The sequence below is a fragment of the Ornithorhynchus anatinus genome, chromosome 17 (genome assembly GCF_004115215.2).
Source record: "Ornithorhynchus anatinus isolate Pmale09 chromosome 17, mOrnAna1.pri.v4, whole genome shotgun sequence".
Classification (NCBI taxonomy): Eukaryota; Metazoa; Chordata; class Mammalia; order Monotremata; family Ornithorhynchidae; genus Ornithorhynchus; species Ornithorhynchus anatinus.
In genome coordinates this window covers 44,268,679-44,287,545 of record NC_041744.1, presented here as the reverse complement: position 1 = coordinate 44,287,545, position 18,867 = coordinate 44,268,679, and the positions used below count along the sequence as shown (strand labels likewise).

The 18,867-nt window shown below is 42.3% G+C and overlaps 1 long non-coding RNA gene across 1 annotated transcript; it reads right to left on the bottom strand.

Annotated features, from left to right (window-relative positions):
- Positions 1-2,767: 2,767 nt before the first annotated feature.
- Positions 2,768-6,458, bottom strand: LOC114817913. Its single transcript, XR_005660966.1, has 3 exons — positions 6,321-6,458; positions 5,036-5,131; positions 2,768-2,836 (listed from the first exon to the last, which is right to left on the bottom strand). It is a non-coding gene; the product is annotated as an uncharacterized LOC114817913 (long non-coding RNA).
- Positions 6,459-18,867: the final 12,409 nt, after the last annotated feature.

The window sequence follows — 18,867 nt, the reverse complement described above, 5'->3', positions numbered from 1 at the left end:
TTATGTAGGGTCTTAAAGAACTGTGATACAGATACACATGAATTGTTGCAGCCGGCTGGGCTGGGGGTAGCGGGGAATAAAAGCAGAAGCAGCATGGCTCAGTGGAAAGAGCATGGGCTTTGGACTCAGAGGTCATGGGTTTGAATCCCAGCCCTGGCACTTGTCAGCTGTCTGACTGTGGGCTAGTCACTTCACTTCTCTGTGCCTCAGTTACCTCATCTGTAAAATGGGGATTAAGACTGTGAGCCCCACGTGGGACAACCTGATTCCCTTTTGTCTACCCAAGCGCTTAGAACAGTGCTCTGCACATAGTAAGCGCTTAACAAATACCAAGATTATCATTATTATTATTATTATTATTAAAACTACACAACTGTGCATTTGTGTCTCTGTGTGTTTGCGTGTGTGTGCAGATACACATCCACATGGATGTCCTACCGACATCTGAAACTGAACACATCCAAAGCAGAACTCCTTAACTTCCCACCCAAACCCTGTCCTCCCACTGACTTTCCCACTGCTGTAGACAGCACCACCATCCTCCCTGTCTCATAAGCCTGCAACCTTGGCATTATTCTTGACTCATCTCCCTCATGCGGAAGCAGTGTGGGTTAGTGGCAAGAGCCCAGACTTGGGAGGCAGAGGACATGGGTTCTAATCCCGGCTCCACCACCTGCCTGCTGTGTGACCTTGGGCAAGACATTTAAGTTCTCTGTGCCTCAGTTCTGTCATCTGGAAAATGGGGATTAAGACACTGAGCTCCACGTGGGACAACCTGATCACCTTGTATCTACCCTAGTGCTTAAAACAGTGCTTGGCACATAGTAAATACTTCACAAATATCATTATTACTATTATTATTATTCAACCCACAGGTTCAATCTGTCATCTAATCATAGTTCAATTAATCAGCCAAACCACAGTTCCTCATGTCCAGACACTGCATGACATATTCGTTAAAGTCTCCACACATCGTCCTCCACGTCTCTCTCCTCCATGAGTCCCTCTATCTCCTCTTTCCCACTCATTGTCCCCCGCTCCCTCTCCCTCCCCTCCTTATTCCCTTCCCTCTCATTCCTGACATCCCCCCTCTACGCTCACTTAATTCCCCTCCCAGCTCCTACTCTGCCTCAGCTGCCTGTCTTTTACTAACAAAAATATTCAGCCAGCTGTTTCTCCACTGTCGAATGAACATCCAGGGTTTGCCCATTCAGCTACCACATCCATCTGAATCTCCTTTATCCTTTGGCTTAAAGCACTCCCATCGCCTTACCCCCTTCTACCTCACCTCACTGCGTGACTACTAGAAGGCAGCCCACACACTTTGCTCCTCTAATGCCAACATACTCACTCTATCTCCCTCTCATCTATCTTGCCACTAGACTCTTACCCACAACCTGCCTCTGGCCTGGAAGACCCTCCATCTTAAAGTCTGACTGACAAACCCTCTCTTTACCTGCAAAATCCTTGAAGAAGTCTTCCCTGAATAGGCCCTAATTTCCTCTTCTCCCAAGAAGAGGGTCTGTGTCACCTATTCGCTTGGATTTTGCACCCTTTATTCATTCTTTCATTCATTCAATCATTCATTCAATCAATTGAATTTATTAAGCACTTATTGTGTGCAGAGCGCTATACTAAACGCTTGGGAAAGTACAATGAAACAACAGTTATTCACCCCTCCCTCATTCTCACAGCACTGATGTGCATATTTATAGTTTATTCATAGAAAATCCATCTCACCATTTAGACTCTAAGCTTGTTTTGGGCAAGGGATGTCCCGACTAACTCCATTATACTCTCCCAAGAACATAGTGCAGTGAACTGCATAAGTAAGTAAATAGGATTTAACTTATGATCAAACAGTAAATATGATAGAATCCATTAGTTTATCTGACATGTATAGATTTAAAGTGCTTATTGCTATCAGCCACCACTGTAGTTTTCTGACTACAGAACTACAGAACAGAACTACTCAAGTCCTAGGACAGAGTTTTCCCTCTCAGAAATACTTGTCTCTGTTCCACTGTCTACCTCTTCCATTCCAATTCACAGTCCTGCCTTGCTCACCGAGATGAAGTCCCTAATGAGAGTTTCCTTCGGTCTTGAAATGGTCGATTCTCATTATTTTTCTAGCTTCTGTTCCCTCTCCGATGTCTCAGTCTGAATTATTTTTCAAAGCACCACATTCTCCTCTATCTTTAACGAAATGTTTCTCCCATCTTCCCAAAATAGTCATATTTCTTGAGCATTCTAATAAGCACTTGGGAGAGTACAGTATAATAATAAACAAGCACATTCCTTGCCCAAGCGTAATTACCACGGACATTCAGAAACACAAGGGGACAATCAAATTGGACAGTACCAGAAATCTGGGAGCTGGAAAGTAGAAGGAGCCTGGTGTAATGAAAAAAGTCCAAGCTTGAGAGTCAAAGGACCTGGATTCTAATCCCAGCTCCACCACTTTCTTCCTCTGTGACCTTGGGCAAGTTACCTAATTTTTCTGGGTCTCAGTTTCCTGGTATAAAATACAACTAAAATACCACTCTTCCCCCCTTCTAAAGACTATAAGCACCATAAGGGATAGGGACTATTTCCAATCTGATTATCTTATATCTATTCCAATGAATGGAACAAAGTAAATGCTTAATAAATAATGATAATGGCATTTGTTAAGCCTTTACTATGTGTGAAACACTATAATAAGCACTGTAATGGATAAATATACCATTATTTTGATTATTCATCAAACCTTTATTCTTGGTAGTATCTTGTCGTCCTTGCTGTTCAGGAATGTGGCATTTCAGTTCTGCATAGGTCATCTCTTTCTTGCTCCTTTCTGAGGATGAGATATTTAAGAAGGTGTTTTAGCATTGGGAACGCTGGAGATGACGTGGAAAAGCTATGTGAAGTGGTGAAGTTATTTCTTTGGGTAAATTTGAACTGAGCCATTTGGTTACTTTAGTCTGTCTTCTTCAAATGTAATACCTCCCACAATTGTAGTTTTGGTTTACCTTCCAAACTCCAAAAGAGGTTTGCTATGTGATCTTGGGCTTGTTAGGGGCGGGGTTCGCCGTTCTTAGCACAGGGCTTGACACAGAGAAAGTAGTAAAATAAATATCACAACTGAACTGAAATGAACTCTTAACTTCACAAACGTCCTGTAAGTTATATTGCCTGAGGAGTCTCATCCCAGCAGCCATCTCTTATGCAATTATCTGAAGACTGTATATATTCTACTGTTCACTCAATTATTCCAATTCTATTATTTGTATTTTGTATATATCATTCATTCATTTGATAGTATTTATTGAGCGCTTGCAGAGCACTGTACTAAGCGCTTGGAATGTACAATTCAGCAACAGATAGAGACAATCCCTGCCCATTGACGGGCCTACAGTCTAATCGGGGGAGACAAACAGAGGAGACGGGATATAGCTCCCTTGTACGGTTGTGATTTCCTTGGGAGCAAGGAATGTGTCTTGTTCATTAATTGAAATTTCCCCCGAAGTTAATGAAGAGCATGACATTCTGTATACACTACTTTTTTTTTTGATGGTTTTTGGTAATCGTTTACTTTGTGATAGGCACCTTACTCTGCACTGTGGTAGATACAAGTTGACAGGCTGGACATAGTCCCTTCGGTCTTAATCTCCATTTTACAAATGAGGTAGCTGAGGCACAGAGAAGTGAAGTGACTTTCCCAAGGTCACATAGCAGACAAGTGGGGGAGCCAAGATTAGGAACCATGTCCTTCTGATTTCCGGGCCTGTGCTCTATCCATTAGGCCATGTTGCTTCTAAATACTGCTATTACTGCAATTACTATTACTATTTAAAGAGCTTCTTGGAAACCAGTGAATAAATTGCTTAAGTCTGCATGTACCTAATCAAAACAGAAATGTACTTGAGAATTAAGCTGATGTTAATTTTGCAGTCCATCACTTTCTTCTACATATATATGGGGCTATATCGTTTTACACTGTCAATAGATGTAAAATACTTCATTGTCTCATATTCTTTGCAATTAGGCTCTGCTTTCTCATCCCCGAATCTTGCATGTCCTTGGTGGAAATGGGGAAGACCTGCCTTGCCAGACTTGGATAAAGTAAAATAGAATAAATTCCTCAATATACTAAGCCTTTTTAGGATGCTTTTTTTTCAAAAATCCAGTTTCAGCCTGGAAGATGAGGGTGGATTATTCACTTAATTTGTTCTTGGTAGCCTACTTCAGCTCCTTGCATTTTAGTGGAAACTGTGTGCTCAAGCATTCTTTCTTCACTAATGAAATGCTCCAGTCTGTTTCAAAATCTTGGTAAAACATTGGCAAATGATAGACACAACGGAGTTGTTGAGAAATAGTTTCCGGGGGGAAGGCTAAATAAACAAAGGTATACAGTTGTGCATGTTGTAAACCTTGAGGACATTGTTAGGATATAAGATACAAACTAGAGGCACAAATATATGAATTCTGCAAGAGCTGTGAGCCAGACCTTCCCCATTTCCACTGAGGATGGAAAGATTCAGCGACTGGAAAGGACAATTCTAACAGCCATTATAGAGTATAAAACTATGGGAGAAACTTGGAAGAAGCAGCGTGGCTCTATGGAAAGAGCACGGGCTTGGGAGTCAAAGGTCATGGGTTCGAATCCTGCCTCTGCCACTTGTCAGCTGTGTGACTGTGGGCAAGTCACTTAACTTCTCTTTGCCTCAGTTCCCTCATCTGTAAAATGGGGATTAAAACTGTGAGCCTCATGTGGGACAACCTGATCACCCTCTATCTACCCGAGGGCTTAGAACAGTGCTCTACACATAGTCAGCACTTAACAAATACCAACATTATTATTATTATTATTATTATTATGAACTATGGAAGTGCTCTGGTTCTAGTCATGTATGGGAGAAACCAGTGGGAAACTTAACCCTTTTAAAAACCCTCTTGGGCTTTGTTTAATTGAACAATCACAAGAAAATGCAAAACCTCTGGAATGCTAGCTTTGAGTCAGGAGAACCTGGCTTCAGCACACAACATCAGTTACCTTTGCTTTTAGGTTTGTCCAGATATTTTCTCTTCTGCTTTTTGGAACATGGCTGAAATTTCATCTCAGAATAAATCACCTTCTGCTCATTCATTTCTGGAGGGGGATGATATCAAGGAAACATAGGTTAAAGTTTATCAGACTCAATCTGATGGGGATTAGTAAATACCAAAATTGAATGATGGGTGGTCAGGAACAAGAAAATACCAATCTGTTTAAAGCTGTTGTGTTTCTTCACGCTCAGTATGGTGTTCAGGAGTAATAAGACAGAGAAATCAGAAAATGGACGCGGGAATGGCATTCCCATGTGTTTGTCTATTTTTCACTCAGTCAACTAGTGGTACAAGTTAAACATTGTATTAGCAACTAGGTAACCTCAATGAATTATTGCTTGTAAGTGCAGAATTGATCCAACATTATGGCTAATGAAACTTCAGCATGTCCTAATGGAAAGAGCATGGGCTTGGGATTCCCAGGAACTGGGTTCTAATCCTAGTTCCACTACTGTGTGATCCAGCAGGTCATTTAATTTATCTGTGCCTCAGTTTCCTCATCCTTTTGGGGATGAAATGCCTGGTCTGCTTCCTCCTTAGGCCGTGAGGCCTATGCCAGACCCAACTCCATCTAACTTAATTTTATTTCATCCAGCCCAACTTTTAGAACAGTGTTTGGTTCATCGTAAGCCTTTACAAACACTGCAATTATTAATTATTATTATGTCCACTGCATCTAGTCACACTTCATGTTTGCCAAAAATTAAAAACTCCCCTCTGTCCTTTACACAATCAGGTACTCTTATATATATATATTTGTGCCTCTAATTTGTTGACTATATCTCAAAAACTGACAAAGATTTAGTCTAAGTTCTTATTCTAATTCAGATGCTGCATATTCACTATACCTGTTAATCCTAGGTTGTGCTTAGAGACTTAAAATCCACTAATCAATCAAGTAATATTTATTGAACACATTCTCTATAATCAAATCAATAAGTATTTGGAAGAGTACGATAAGCTTTAAGAAGAGTACAACTGCATAAAATGGAGAGAGACACAGGTTTTACCTGCCCAGCATATGAGAAGCAAGAATCCCTGACCCAATTAGATATAATTTAGCTATTAATCAAATTTATTGAACAATTACTGTTTAGAAAACACCACACCAGGCTCTTGGTAGAGCACATTATAACAATATAGCAGACACATTCCCTGCCCACAGAGAGCTTGCAGTATAGAAAGAGGGGGAGAGACACTCGAGGAAGACATAAAAAGAAACAGACAAATACCTGCTCTAAGGAGGATGGTCCTTTTGTCTTTATCAGAATATCTGGCCGGTGCTTGATTTCTTAGACTGTAGGTGAGGTTTAATCTCTCCACTGACTCTATGAACAAATCCCAAATGCAGACAGAGAGAAATGCAGCTTGATGACTGCGAAAAGTGAACAAGGAATAAAGTAATAAATTCAATGTCCAAACACAACCACACAGGAAATTCACAGACCATTGCTATTATTGGCTTTATGCAATCTATTGAACGTATCAAGGAGAGGGAGGCCTTTATAGTCATGTTATGTCACACTGGGATGTAGAATGTATTTGCGTCAAAGACCACTCAGGTTAATTTTTTTTAAGAACACACTATTTTTAGTGAGGTCTGTTCACTTCACCTGAAAAAATAGTGTGATCAACACTGGCCTCAACCTCACCCTCTCTATTCTACTCATCTCGTTGGTTCCCGAATCCCTTCGCCATTCTCGTACCATGAACCCACAGCCGTGAATCACCCCCACACTGTGCTTCTTTCACTCCCGTGCAAGAGCTGCAGAACGCTTCTGCTAGAAATCCAAATATTAGGCCGACTTTTCAGGCCTGATTTAACTCTGTCCTCTCCTCTACATGGAAACATTATTTCTCCCCCTTTATTGACTCCCATGCCCATTTCAGTCACCGGTTGCTTCAGTCGTTTAACTCCCTCTTCAATCCCTGTGCTGCTCCCTGGTCTCCCACAGCTTTTGGCTCTAGTGACCAGGCCTTGTATTTTCCTGAGAAAATTGAAGCCATCAGGTGGGATATCTCTAAAATCTCCCATGCTCCTCTTTAATACCTCCCTCCTGCTGCCCCTTCTTCGACTCTCCCATTTCTCCCAGCGGTATCACAAAAGACCTCCCGTATCCTCTTTAAATCCGCCCCATCACCTGCACATCCCACCCCCTCCACTCCCAGACAGTCATTTCAACTGCTCACTATCCAGTGACTTCTTCACTGCTTTCAAATCTGCTTATGTCTCCGTTATCTATAAAAACATCCTCCCTTGACCCCACAATTCCCTCCAGTTGTCCCTTCTCCCTCCTACCATTCCTCCCCAAACTCCTTGAGTGAGCTGTCTCCACCCGCGGCCTCCACTTCTGCTCATTCAATCCCTCTCCTTGACCCCCTCCAATCTGGCTACCATCCCCTTCACGCCACAAAAACTGTTCTGTCAGAGGTCTCCGGTGATTTCCTTCTTATCAAATCCAAAGCCTCTACTCCATTTTAATTTTCCTGGAATCCTCAGCTGCCTGTGACACTGTGGACCATGCCCTTCTCCTGACTCTCCTCCTATCTCTCTGGCCACTCATTCACTCAGTGTCGGTGAACTTGTGATGTCAAGTGTGGTTTGGCAATGATTGCTAGTGAAACTGCTCTAAAACTAAATCTTTCTACTGTAGTAGGTCTTGATATTACGGTCTATAAAAGTAGGTTCATCCTGATAGTCTCAGAGACCTTCATCTTAGTATGGAGCTAATCACACTATGTTTTATAATCTTCCAAGGGTCCTCCTGGCCTTTTTGTCCCCTTATCCGTGAATCCTCGGAGACTGCATTCATGCCATTCATTTATTGATTCACCCTTTTAAAGTTTTTTTTATTTTAATTTCATCTCACCCTAGAGGAGGTATTTATTGATGTATTCTGATGTCATCCATTCTCCTCATAATTCCTGCATGAACTGCAATCATTTTGATGATAGTGCTTTGAATTGATTCCAGAGCTTCATGTTTATTATGGGATTCATGTTTATTTTGGCATTAAATGTGCCTGACTTGGAGCAAGCTGTGGTCTTTGTTATCTCCATGCTATAACTCAGCGAACTCATTGGAGCAAATGAGTTCCCCAAGAGTGGGTTCAGGTGGGGAATGGAAGGTGACCCAGAACTGAGCCTTAAGGCTCAATTAGGAGGTTGGAGGCAGAGAAGAATGCCATGAAAGAGACTGAGAATGAATGGCCAGAGAGATAGGAAGGGGATGAGGAGGGGACAGTGTCATTTGAGGCAAATTTGGTTAATGTTTCCAGGGGAAGAAGGTGGCCAGTGGTCTCGAAGGCAGATGAGAGGTCAAGGAGGATGAGGATGGTCTAGAGGTTGTTGGATCTGGCAAGAAGGAGGTCTCTGGTGACCTTCAAGAGAGCACGTTTCTGTAGAAAGAAGGGGACAGAAGCTGCATTAGAGGTAGTCAAGGAGAGAATCGGAAAAAAAGAAGTGGAGACAACTTGCTCAAAGAGAATGGTAAAAGTGAGATGGGGCAATACCTGGAGGGATAACATGAGGTGCTTAGACTCAATCCCCATTTTACAGATGAGGTAGCTGAGATACAGAGAAATTAAAGGATTTATGCAACGTCTCACAGCAGACCAGGGGTGGAGCGGGGATTGAAACCCAGGTCCTTTGACTCCCAGGCCTGTGCTGTTTTCAATAGATCAAGTTGCTTCTCTTAGCCTACTCTCCTTCTCTTCTGTTTCTCTGTCCCTGCCTCTTTTGCCTGCAAATAAACCAATCCTAACCCCCGGGGTGCCTGCCTTCTCAGATATTAGCTAAGAAATGTTCTATTCCAGGGTCATGAATGGAAGGCTGTAATCTATCTGCCATCGACAAATCAGAACTTTTTAACAGTTTCCATTCTGCTCTAACATTTCCTTCCCCAGAGGTCCTCCCTGAGACAATTGTCTGCTCAAAATGTAGTGCTAACTCATTTATGGCCGCACACGTGATGGCTCAGGAATTCTAGTTCTCGTCATCTCTGACTCTCATTTGCATATCACCATGATTTCTTGCTAAGAAATTCCACCCAAAAGATGGTGTATAAAGAATGCATTTGCCGAGTTGATGCAAATACTTTGAATGTGCCCAGCACCTCTTATTTATCCACCGGACCTTTGACATTCTCATCTCCTAACCACTTCCCTTAGAAATAGATGCAGGGGTTATCATAATAATAATGATAATGATAATGATCGTGGTATTTATTAAGCACTTACTATGTGCCAATCACTGTACTGAGTGTTGGGGTAGATACAAGGTAACAGGTCCCAGATGAGGTTCATAGTCTAAGAGGGAGACCTGGCATTGAATCCCCATTTTGCAGGTGAGGTAACTGAGGCACAGAGAGGTTAGGTGACTCACATAAGGTCACACAGAGAAGTGGCAGAGTTGGGATTAGAACCCAGGTCCTTCTGATTCACAGGCCTGTGCTCTCTTCACTAGCCACAAACAGTGGGATTTGTCCCGTGTTTATTAAATGCCAAGAACTGTATTAAGTGTTGGATTAGAAAGATAGTAATCAGGTCAGATGTGGGGCTCTCTCTCTAAAATGAAGGAAGAAAAGGTATTTAATCCTTATTAAATACCTACTGAGGTAAATTAGGCAGGGCCATAATCTTTCCACTAGGCCACCCTACTTCAGAAGGAAGAGCTGCATAAATATAAATGCCTTACCTTCCCCTAGGATATTTATCAGTCCATCAGAGTTCCCTCTGGGAAGGCTGCCATCTCTGACCCAATCCAAACAGAAATTGTCAAAAGAAATGAATTTCTCACTGTTTCATAATCAACCCCTTAATCATGTGAACAGTTGTTTGAAAAACTCTTCTGTTGTGAATTATCTCTCAAAATAAGAAGATTTATTAAAGAGTGAACTGTTTTGACAGTAATTATGATTAGTCTGATTCTGGCAGGCTTCAAACACTTGCCAAAAAACAAGCGTAACAATTTAATTTTGTGACGGATTAGACTTTCAATGTAATCTTTTCAAAATGAAGTTTCTGGGGAACTTAAAATGAGTTGGTACCCGAAAAGCTGCCTTTTCACTCTACAGTTCCCTGCTTGAGTTCATTAATGCATTAATTAGATCATTCAAGTCTTCTAAATGTTTTTTGGACTGTATAATTTAGATATTATCAGATATGTTAGACTATCATATTATATTGTTATATTCTATATACTAGATATTAGATATTAGATATCCCGGCACTGCCATATGTCTGATATATGAGAAGCAGCGTGGCTTAGTGGAAAGAGCACGAGTTTGGAAGTCAGAGGCCCTGAGTTCTAATACCAGCTCCGCCACTTGTCAGGTGTGTGACTTTGGGCAAGTCACTTAACTTCTCTTGCCTCAGTTACCTCATCTGGAAAATGGAGATTAAGACTGTAAGCCCCACGTGGGACAACCTCATTTCCTTGTATCAACCGCAACGCTTAGAACAGTGCTTCGCACATAGTAAATGCTTAACAAATTCCGTTATTATTATTATTATTATTATATGATTGGGGTAAGTCACTTCACTTCTCTGTGCCTCTGTTTTCCATCTGTAAAATGGGGATTAAACCCTACACCCACCTACTTAGATTGTGAGCCCCATTTGGGACTGGAACCTGGTCCAACCTGATGAACTAGTGTCTACCTCAGTGCTTAGAACAGAGCTTGGCACATGGTAAGTGCTCAGCCAACATAATAGCAAAAACAATAGTCATGATAAGGATAATCATATTTATATTTTGGATGATATTTGTTCAGGGAAGTTAAAATATGTGCCAAATTGCTGGACAGCCTGGATTTGGAATCTGGGCCTGAGGATTGTTGAGGATCCAGAGACTTTTTGTTTGCATTCAGACCCAGGGAAATGGAGACCGGCAAGGGAGAGGCTTGTCAGAGTGACTCTAAAACCTAGCGAGAGAAGATTCTTTCCTCTGAGCTCCGATGAGAGGCGTAGCGCAGAGATGCTGAGAGCGCTGAGCTGTGGTTTCCATCCAAGCAGGTCAGAGCCGCTGCCGTCCCTACTGTTATTTTAAACAGAAACCTCGGGGATGGTCTGTGCCTTTTCCCTGTCTCTGCAACCTGATCATTTCACTGGCAGGTTCAATTTTAATGTTCAATTTTTCCTCTTCAATTCCAAAGCTGTTAATTTACCCCTGGGCGATTTCAGGGAGACAGGTGTGGGAGATGTGGAAAATCATTTTTGATTCCATTTAGGCAACTTGTGGACACCAGTAACTCTCAAAATATAGAGCAAAATTGCCGATCCTAAACTTTTGTGGGATATTCAGCAAGCTTCTCTGCTCCATCTGTATGGTGGGATCTTATATTTAAAAAAGTGACCATGGCTTAATAAAGCTTCACACTCTCACATCAATCAATCAATGGTGTTTATTATTTGTGGAGCATTGTACTAAGCATTTGGGAGAGTACAGTTCAACAGAATTAACAGACATGTTCCCTGCCCATAACACGTTACAGTCTAGAGTCAGTCTACAGTCCATTCATATCCAATATTTCCCAGGGCACAGAGAGCTTAGTAAAGCGCTCTGCACACAATTAGTGGTTAATAATTAACAGTAATTGATTGACCCCCTCCCCTTTCCTCTATCTGCATCAAGTGAGATTATGGAGACCAGATAAGCAGTGTTATCTTGTGGAAAATACATGGTCCTGGAAGTCAAAGGACTTGGATTCTAATTCTCTGTGACATTGGGTAAGTCACTTCAATGATGCCATTTGTCAAGCACTGTTCTAAGCTCTGGCAGATATAAGCTAATCAGAATGGATTTAGTCCCCGTACCACATGGAGCTCACAGTCTTAATCCTCATTTTACAGATGAGGTAACTGAGGCACAGAGAAATGTGGTGACTTGTCCAAGGTCACACAGCAGACAAGTGGCAGAGGTGGGATTAGGACCCAGGTCCTTCTGAATCCAGCCGAATTATACATTCCAGGCGCTTAGTACACTGCTCTGCACAGAGTAAGCACTTAATAAATACTATCGAGTGAATGAAATCCACTAGGCAATGCTGCTTCCTAGTCCATGCTGCTTCGCTTCTCCTTTTGTCAGTTCCCTCATCTGTAAAATGGGGATTTAATACCCGTTCTACTGCCTACTTAGGCTGTGAGCCCCATGTGGAAGAGGACCTCTGCCCAACCTGATTAACTTGTATCCGTCCCAGCAGTTAGAACAGTACTTGACACATAGTAAATGCTTAACAAATACCATAATCATTAATGTTACCAGTACAAGAAATATCTCTTTTTGGTTTTGTGTTGAAGTCCTGTTGCTGATGTTGCATTTAAATGACTGCCTCTACTGTGATCCTGCAGAAAAACCCAATTCAGACTCAATTATTTCCATCGTCAGCTGCATCTTATCTCACTGCTCCAGTCCAGTGGTCCTAACTTTGTCCAGGGACCCCTGTCAGTGTTCTGCTCTGAGCGTTTTCAGTTTTCCCCAACCAAATGTTCTGGGGCTGAAGTCTGCAGATAAAGCTCACTCGGCACAGGGGCTGAGTTGATGTTGCTGGTGCTGCTCTGTCGGTGGAGAAGTTTTCTGAGCAGTGGGTGGATACATTAGCCACAACATTGACACCATTAGAGGCGGTGGTCAGAGGTACACGGAAATATCAGCCTTCAAAGCACTACAGTGACCCCCAAGTGACATTTCTATAAATACATCTGCATGATCCACATTACTGTTGAAATACCTCAGCCACAGAATGAAATCCCCTTATTACAGAGTAAGGAAGAAAGGAGCTTTGATCATAATAATCATAACGATGATGGGATTTGTTAAGTACTTACGATGTGCCAAGCACTGTTCTAAGCGCTAGGGTGGATACAAGATAATCGAGTCATCCCACGTGGGGCTCAAAGTCTTAATCCCCGTTTTCCAAACGTGGTACCTGAAGCCCAGAGAAGTGAACTGACTTGCCCTAGGTCACACAGCTGACCTGTAAAGCAGCATGGCTCAGTGGAAAGAGCCCAGGCTTGGGAGTCAGAAGTTATGGGTTCCAAACCCGGCTCTGCCACTTGTAGCTGTGTGACTGTGGCCAAGTCACTTCACTTCTCTGGGCCTCAGTTACCTCATCTGTAAAATGGGGATTAAGACTGTGAGCCTCACGTGGGACAACCTAATTACCCTGTAATTCTACCCCAGCGCATATAACAGTGCTCGGCACATACTAAGCACTTAACAAATACCAACATTATTATTATTATAAGTAAATAAATAATAAAGTGATGAAGTGATTGCTATAAGAAGCAAGAAAGTAGGAATGCAAGTTACCTTGGGCAAGTCACCGACCTTCTCTGAGCTTCAGTTACTTCACCTGGACAATAGGGATTAAGACTGTGAGCCCCGTGTGGGACAGGAACTGTGTCCAACCTAATTACCTTGTTTCTACCCTGGTTCTGCCAACAGTCTTAGACAAATAGTAAGCGCTTAAACTGTCCCATAAAAAAAGGAAGCATCTACTTGGTTGTATATCTGTGTGGGCAGAAACATGATCATATAAGGAACTCAAGAACTTTGAAATTAGGCTTGGTTATATAGGTGTGGTGAAAAACCTCAGCCTTTCAGTAAGAACTTGCTGTATACCTTGTCTGTGAGAGACTTCACACACTGTTCTCTCATCTGTTGAACCAGCTCATAAGACATATATATTAATCTTTTTTCACCTCTATTCTCTTTTCCTCTCTTCTCTTCAATTCTACTTCCATCTTCCCTCTTCTACCTCTTCTTTCCTTTCTCCTTCAATTCCTTATCTTCACCTCTCCTCTCTCTTTCTCTTGCGTTCCTTCTTCTCCTCCTCACCTCACATTTCCTCTCTGTCCTCTTCAATGATAACATTTCTTCTCTCCTCTTCTCCCCATATTCATCTTCATTTGAGGACAGAACTGTGACCTGAAAGTTGAGGTAATCCTCTTCAAACGACATGCAAAACCCAGCCTCTACCCGGGAATCTCCAGATGGAAATTCAGGTATAGTCTCTAAGTGCTGCAGAATGTAGAATTGTTGACAGAATAATCTGCCTAGGCTTTCTAATTTAGTAAATGGGAGGGGAGTGGTGAAGTTTGGATCTCAATACCGATTGCTCCAGAAAATATTTTAAATGATCACAGACCCACTGTTGTGGGTCAACATAAAAAGTGAGTTTTACAAAATAGTAACCCTTATAATGAAAGTTGAATCTTTCATTTCAATTAACATAATAGATGGGATGGGATATCTAAAATGACATTAGTCACTGTTATAGCATTTCAAATGAATGTGATTTTGTTCCTTTTTTTCTTTTTTGGTCTCTGCAGAAACCAATATTTCTTTACCTGATGAAGTGACATTCAAACCATCAGGGAAGATAACCATTCCACTCCTAAAAAATGGGGAAATGAGCAATGTTACTTGATGACAGAATGTCAGCACTGAGTGACAACACCAACAGGAAATGGTGCCTTTTGGGAATCACTGTCCAAGCGGCATCCATCAAGACAGTGGATATAGCAAATCAATCAGTCAATCAATGTATTTATTGACCCAAAGAGGCAGTAAAATGACTGGATTGATATAAATATTCAGAGATTTAAAAATGACTTGCAACAAAACAAGAAATGCATCTCTTACTGCCAACCCCCCAACCCTGCCCGCAACTTTTTCCTCCAATTGACCCCCTCACCTTCCTTTCCCGAAATGCCCATCCAGCAATTCAGGTTTTATTACCAGTACTCATGATGGAATGGTGGCCTGAGACAGCTGGCTCTTCTCCCACCTTAGTTGAAATAATATTCCTCCTGGAACAACCGCATTGGTGCTCGAGCATTAATGTTTCTCTAGTTCCCCATATTGACCATACTGATCCCTGAGCATAAAACTGGGACATGCCCCTCCTTGGATTTCCAGTTGCTAGCCTAACTTTGCTTGATGTTTCCTTTGTATGCCTCCTCAGCTGATTCCTTTCAAGGTTTCCCCAGCTGTCAGTTCTCCTTTTTTCCAGTCAAGGACTTTTCAAAATGGCTTTTCTTAGTTTACAAGCTAAGCATCATGCCAATCCAGTTTACAATCTCAGCACGGAGGTCAGGTAGGAACCCAGCATCCATAACAGCAACAGTACCTCTCAGGTCCTAATGATCTAAATGAAACAGGCCGCAGAAACCCATGAAAGGTCATGCGTATCAAGCCAAGGAACCCAAACAACAAGTGGTGCAATGTCGAAGCTCAAGAGATTCAGGGATATATTGAACAGCACCAAACTAAGGACTTTTATTCAGTACTACAAAACTGTATAGACCCAATTGTAGCCACCCTGAATTGCTGAAGAATGTGGCAAGAACTATCCTCATCATGGACAAAGGGGAACTCCTCACTGATGGAAAGAATACTTCAATAGGTTCCTCACCATGCATTCCTCCATGGAAGAGAAGACCCTTGAAACCACTAAAAATGTGAAGTGTGGAGGCTGGCCTATAACAGAGATCAGTGAGGTGAGCTAGGAGAGGACAAACTGATGGATGCAGAGATAGTCTGTTCTGAGACAAGAGATTTCATCATCTGTTCTCCCTCCTGATCTTCTTGCAGTGTGTACAGCTGAGCACAGGAGGATTTGGTGAGATCGCGTGCATGGTTCAGTATGGACATCCAGTCTATGCACAGAACTGTACTAAGTCCGGTGGAAAATGCAATGAAATCAGCAGACATTCATCCAATCATATTTATTGAGGGCTTACTAGGTGTGGGGCACTAGATTAAATGATTAGTAGAATACAATGCAACAATAAGACACATTTCCTGCCCACAGAGAGCTTACAGTCTAGAGGGGGGGACATGATCTCTGCCCTAGAGGAACTTAGAATCTAGTTGGGGAGACAGATTCTCCAATAGATTATCTAGAGGAGGAAGAAGGAAAATGGGGTAGGTACATGAATTAGTGGTTTTGCAATAGGGTCTGTAAAAAGTATAGTACTTGGTATGTGCTTACTATGTTCATTCAATTCATTCAATAGTATTTATTGAGCGCTTACTATGTGCAGAGCACTGTACTAAGCGCTTGGGATGAACAAGTCGGCAACAGATAGAGACAGTCCCTGCCGTTTGACGGGCTTACAGTCTAATCGGGGGAGACGGACAGACAAGAACAATGGCACTAAACAGCGTCAAGGGGAAGAACATCTCGTAAAAACCGATGGCAACTAAATAGAATCAAGGCGATGTACAATTCATTAACAAAATAAATAGGGTAACGAAAATATATACAGTTGAGCGGACGGGTACAGTGCTGTGGGGATGGGAAGGGAGAGGTGGAGGAGCAGAGGGAAAAGGGGAAAATGAGGCTTTAGCTGCGGAGAGGTAAAGGGGGGATGGCAGAGGGAGTAGAGGGGGAAGAGGAGCTCAGTCTGGGAAGGCCTCTTGGAGGAGGTGATTTTACTATGTGCCAAACTATTTTCCAAGGGCTGGGGTAGACACAAGTTAATCAGGTTAGACACGTGGGGCTCACAATCTAAGTAGCAGGGTGTTAGATTCACTCCCCTGTTTGGACAAAGTACCTGCCCTTCATAGGGCTCATGGTCTTAATCCCGATTTTACAGATGAGCTAATTGAGGCACAGAGCAGTTAAGTGCTTTCCCCTGGGTCACACAGCAGATCCATAACAGAGCTGGGATTAGAACCCAAGTCCTCAGGATCCCAGGTCCATGCTCTTTCCACTAGGCCATGCTGTTTCTATTGTAGGCGAGTGTGTGAGTGCTTAAGATGCTTAGGTAGTGCTGAGGTGCTGAACGGGAAGTAGTGGGACATGAGCAGTGGCAAGTGATCTGAACTGGGGTATACCTCCTGGAGGTGGTGTGATTTCAGAAGGGCTTAGAGGATGGGAAGGGCTGGAGCCCATCAAATTTGAAGGGGGAAAATGTTCCAGGAAGGGGAAAAGGCACATAGTAGAGGTCAATGGTGGGTGAGAGGAGATGGAAGAAGAGTGACTAGGAGATCTTGAGCAAAATAAAGATTGCGATCCAGGGTGGAGTGGAAGGAAAGAGTGGACAAGTAGGAAGGAGAGAGCTGATTGAGTGTCTTAAAACTACTACTGTTGATCATGATGGTGGCATTACTATGTGCTTAAGTGCTTGCTATGTGCGAAACACTGTTCTAAGCGCTGGGATACAACTAATAGTAATAATGATAATAATGATTGTGGTATCTGTTGGATATTTACTATGTGCCAAGCACTGTATCATGTTTTGTGATAGATACAACGTTATCTGGTCATACTCAATCTTTGGGGCTGATAGCTTAAGGGTAAGATATAAGGAAACTGAGTCACAGAGAAGCTAAGTGACCTAGCTAAGGTCGTACAGTTGACAGAATGGCAGAACTGAGATTAGCACCAAGATTCTCTGCCTCCCAGTTCTGTCCTCTTTCCTTGATGCTAGAGGATCTGCTTTGATGTGTCAAGGTGGTAGTCACTGACAGTTTTGAGGACTGGGGATATATGTGAAGAACGGTTTAGAAAAAAATGATCTGAATGGCAGGATTTGGAGTGAAGAAAAGAGAGAGATCAGTAAGAAGACCTTTGCACTAATCAAGTCAGTAAAGGACCTGTTCCGTGTCTAACACGGTAGCCAATTTTATGGTGAAAAAGAGACAAATTCTACAGATGTTGTGGAGGTGAAAGGTGGAATGAGAAAGTTGAAAGATAGGGATGAGAAAACCTAGTATTGTTGAGAGGGGATGGATTCTAGTTGTTACATCATAGAATAGGTACTGTCACAACCTGGTCCACATAGAGCTGCTTTAGTATCCACTCACACGCTGGAGTGGGCCTCTGTTCTTAACCCAGACTCCAATCAAGCAACTAATCAATAAATGGAATTCATTAATTCAATCATTTTTATTGATCGCTTGCTGTGTGTAAAGTACTGTACTATTTATTGAGTGCTTACTTTGTGCAGAACATTGTACTAAATGCTTAGGGCAGTACAATCCAATAGAGTAGGTAGGTTCAATCCCTGCCCAGGACCTTGTTTTCTAGTTGAGGAAACAGGCATTAAAATAGATTACAGTTGTGAGATGAATAATATTGTGGAATGTCTTTTTTTATATTATCCCATGAATTCGGGCTTCCAATACCCTCTCCTTGCTTGATGAAGCCAGCCTTCCCTGTTCCAATCCCATTGCTGACCGGTGTCCAGCACTGGAGTTCATTCTGAAGTCCCAGCCCATCTGATAATTGCAGGCTTCTCGCTGGCCAGGAACTTCTTCACCCATTCTTGTCAGAGAGCCTAAGACCTTTGGCTTTCCCTGGTCATTTCCTATGTCTGTATCATTAAACTTTACTTAAAGAGCGGTCCATATCTCAGCCCCAGAATTCATGTTCTCTCCTATCTCAGCCCAGGAATCCACTCTGAGAACTATTCTTGCTGAAGGAATTCCCCTCCTAACCCTTTCCAGTAGCTGCAGTGTGAAAATCCAATGAAGAAGCTGCATCGTGTGAAACAAACTAAATTATCTCACATATCACAGTTCCTTGAACTCATCCTCCATCCTCCTCTCAATTTTTTGTCACTGCCTAGGACAACAAAGTTTGAGTTTCTGCTCATAAAGTGACTCCCCCGGCCAAACTTTGGGGAACAAATCATAAGTTGCTAGGGAAGGTCAATGGCCCCAGGACCCAGTTTTCCTCAATAGATGTAACAGTTTTCCCTAATTCCTGTTTTAAGGGGATTTGCCCGTCATACTGTGTACTCTGCAAACACTAAACTGCAACATTTT